This window comes from Ictidomys tridecemlineatus, chromosome 7 (genome assembly GCF_052094955.1).
Source record: "Ictidomys tridecemlineatus isolate mIctTri1 chromosome 7, mIctTri1.hap1, whole genome shotgun sequence".
Lineage (NCBI taxonomy): Eukaryota > Metazoa > Chordata > Mammalia > Rodentia > Sciuridae > Ictidomys > Ictidomys tridecemlineatus.
The window spans coordinates 104,883,479-104,887,630 of record NC_135483.1 but is presented as its reverse complement, the minus strand read 5'-3'; the positions used below and the strand labels follow the sequence as shown (position 1 = coordinate 104,887,630).

The 4,152-nt window shown below is 37.8% G+C and overlaps 1 pseudogene; it reads right to left on the bottom strand.

Annotated features, from left to right (window-relative positions):
- Window positions 1-3,336: 3,336 nt before the first annotated feature.
- On the bottom strand, window positions 3,337-3,871 carry LOC101967609 (transcription initiation factor TFIID subunit 13-like; annotated as a pseudogene).
- Window positions 3,872-4,152: the final 281 nt, after the last annotated feature.

The following is a 4,152-nucleotide window of genomic DNA, read 5'->3' as shown; positions in this document are numbered from 1 at the left end:
GGAGGCCAAAAGCTTGTGGGAGAGCCCAGAAGTGCTTCCATAGAGATTTCCTTTGTCCTGCGACCCTGTGGGAGACACTTCAAAGGAATCACAGACTCAACTGAAATGCAAGGAGGAGGATACTGAATATGAGTTTCCTGGCTCACCTCAACCCCTGTCCTGAGCTAGCCCCTATCCTGAGCTAGCACCTGGGCAAAGACAATGCACTTTCCTGTGGGTCAGTTCATCAGAGGGGAAACCACAACTGGGCTGCCAAACATCCTCCTCTCTCATGCTTCTGTGATCTGCTACTCTCTGATTACATCTCCCTCTGTTCTTTGGCCACCATATTTTATTTTTGAGAAGATAATGCTGAGCAAGGCAAGTCCTTGTCACTCTGCTTTAGTCAGCGTTTTCATCCATGTGACCAAAACATCTTACAAGAACAACATATTGGAGGGAAAGTTTATTTAGTGCTCATGGTTTCCAAGGTCTCAGCACATATACCACCCACTCCATTACTCTGGGTCTGAGGTGAAGCAGTTCAGGACATGGTAATCAGGAAGCAGAAAGAGAACTTACTCTTGGGACAAAATATAAACCCATATTGCCTCCCGGTGACCTATCTTCTCCAACCATAACCTACCTGCCCATAGTTGCCACCAGCTAATCCATATCAGTAGATTAATACACTGATTATGTTAAGGCTCTTGTAACCCAAATATTTTACCTCTAAACTTTCTTGTATTGTCTCACACATGAGCTTTTGGAGAATATCTCATATCTAAACCATGACATAAAGGTCTTAGTCTGAGTCTTAATTCTGACTTGATTTGGAAGACATACTTACATTTTTTCTTCTTTCCTTTTCTTATGCTTTTATTTCTTCTTTTTCTGTTTCCCTTTGCATTTCAAGGAACTGGAGTTGCTCTCATCCTCATCTGAAATGGAATCCTATAGTAACTGTTTTTTTTTTAAGTCTCTATAAACCTCTAGGCTTTCTTTTTTTAATCTTTTATTTGTTTTAATTAGTTATACAGGACAGTATAATGCATTTATGCACTTTGATATATCACACACAGATGGGATATAATTTCTCATTTTTCTCAGTGTTCATGTTGCAGAATCACATTGGTCATGCAGTCACATATATACATACAATAATAATGTCTGTTTCATTCTACTATCTTTCCTGCCCCCACCCACATTTTCTTTATTCATTTATCTATTGAGGGACACCTAGGTTGGTTCCATAGTCTAGCTATTGTGAATTGAGCTGCTATAAACATTGATGTGGCTGTGTCACTATAGTACGCTGATTTTAAGTTCTCTGGGTATAAACCAAGGAGAGGGATAGCTGGGTCAAATGGTGGTTCCATTCCCAATTTTCTGAGGAATCTCCATACTGCTTTCCAAGTGGTTGCACCAATTTGCAGTCCCAACCAGCAATGTATGAGGGTATCTTTCTCCCCCACATCCTCATTAACATTTATTGTTATCTGTATTCTTGATGATTGTCATTCTGACTGGAGTGAGATGAAATCTGAGAGTAGTTTTGATTTGCATTTCTCTAATTACTAGAGATGTTTAACTCCTATATGCTCACATTATTTTCATGTCCCTTATTCTCTTGAATGAGGACATACATGAGACCTTTATGTGCTGCTCTGAACTGTTCTAACTTTTGGTTGCCTTCGGTGAAGAAAGAATATTCTTTGTCTCTTGTTCAGTGAGCATACCATTTGCAATGCCAACACTACATAACTTTTTGCCTTTGTTCCCTAATGGTTATAAAATTCATTAGTTGACACGTAAACCAGAAATCCCCTGGCATGTTCATTGTCTGATACACCTAGCTTTTCCTCACTTAGTCCACTCAGACCTGGCTTACAGCTTTCTAACGCAGTCTCATCTTCCTGGATAAGCCCAGAAGGAGGTTTTTCTTAGAAGTGCTCCAGGTGTTTGAGCTGCTGCAGATGAGACAATCTGGCAATCTCTGCTCTGGGTGCCACTACTGCTCTTGTTTAGGTAACTTCTGCAACCACTGTAATGCCAGATTCATGGGACCCCAATAGACCTTCAGGAGCCAAATCTGATGTAATCGCACAAGAGTCTTTATTGCAAGCTCGAGCCTGGACTCACAACCGTTCCCAATGCAGCAGTTCCAGGGAGTGAGTCCCGGTCCTTTGTTCAGTGAGATTTTATAGGTTTTTTGGGGAGATACGCTATGCATCACAACATCACACAGCAAATCATTCCATACCGTGAGAAAGTCAAACAACCACTCTTTTTTTTCTTCCGTTTAATTTTTTTATACTTTATTCCTTGTATCAATAGGTTAAGAAAGTAAAATTTTCCCAGGTACTGATTTATAGATACTATTTATAAGTACAATCAAAAAGTTCAGTTTCACAAACAGTAACATTCAGTGATCTTTTAAAATCAAATTTTAATCCTTATTTTAAGCTAAGGGCAATAATTTAATGCAGTAAGCTAAATTCACACAAAATCTGTATACTCTGAACTATAAAAGTGGTTTTTGTAGCCACATACGGTTTTAGTCAACTGCACATTTCCACAAGTACTTACAAATATGCTAAAATAACATTACCCCAAATGCTTATTCTATCATTAGCTCATTAAACATTGCCATTACTGCTACTGAAAGTAGATGATTGGGAAAATGAGTTCTAAAACTTAAAAAGTAACCTAAGTCCCAAAAGGTTTTAAATCAAAAAAGTCTTTCAACATGGAAGCATCAACATGAAACTTTAAGTTTCTAAAAAAATAAAAATAAAAAATCACTCTTTAGAAAGTATTAAAACAAATTATCTTTTAAGACACATAAACATTCTTACAAAAACTTGTAGTTTCAAATATCATCTCCTTAAAAAGGAAAACCAATTCACTATCTTTAATAACATTTCCCAACACTGTTGTCTAAAAACTTCAGAATATGTAAGGCATATGTCTCAGCTGTCATAGTCAAAATGACACTTAGATTTCACATATTAAACAGCTATAGAATAGATTATAATGGCACAAATATACCTAACATATAAATACTACTTCATCCTTTAGATAGTCAAAAATCAGAAGGAACTGCATAATTTGTAAGGTACTTTAACTTAAGCGTAGTCATTAAAACTCAGTAATTCAAGTATAGTCATGTAAAGGTAGGCAATTAAAGGCTCAAGGATCACTCTAAAATCAAAGACATGAAAATAAAGGCTGAAAACTTTGTTTCTCCATCTTTCATTTACATGCCTAGATATTAGGACATTACTGAACAAAATACACTATTATTATATATGATTTCCACAGAAGATAATGAAATTTCATGAAGTACAAAAATTATCAAGATCCATTGTTTGCTTCATCAAATGCTTTCCTAGCTGGTATCAATTCTTCATTCATGGTAAGCAAGTCTTTAACCCTAGCAAACTTCCTTGGGTCCTTTCAAATTAAGAAGACGATATCTTCAACTTGTACTCAACCTTGTCTTTCAATTGACATTGCCTTGTGAGTCATTTCAGTGATGAACTCTATGACAAGTTCTTCAGGAATATCCACTGACTCAGTGTAAGGATTCTGGTCATCCCCAACCCATACATCATACATCATAATTCTTTAGAAAAAAAGTTTCTTTCTTTTACCCTGTCCACCTTCTGCACCTCCTCCAATTTCTTCATTTTCTTCCTCAAATAAAATGACAAATCCAATGAAAAAGGCAAGTAAAGCAAAGTCCCTGCATTCTTTTGGCAGAATTCGCTAAGGAAAATAGACTTGATTTTCAACTCTGCCTCCGCTGTGGAGCCTACAGGAAGGAGAAAAGCAGAACGTTGAGACCGAGGCGTTCACTCACGGTGGGGTCTTCTTTCTCATCTGCCATCCCACTAGCCTCCAAACAACAACCCTTAACATTGATTAGCACATTCACTGGTGGGAACAAGTTGGGTAAGGGTGATTGGTTAGTACAAGAGGGGGGATTTGTTTGAACTGATTGGTTTAAGCCACGAGGGGTGTACACACTAAACTATATGGTTTCCCAATATGTTATCAACCACCATAAACTACTGGGGGGTCATCTGGCATCCCAGGTATATTCCCTGTCTCATGCTGATTGTTGGTTGCTAGGGGTTGCTATGGGTCCTCACCTAGCCTGACTGAGTC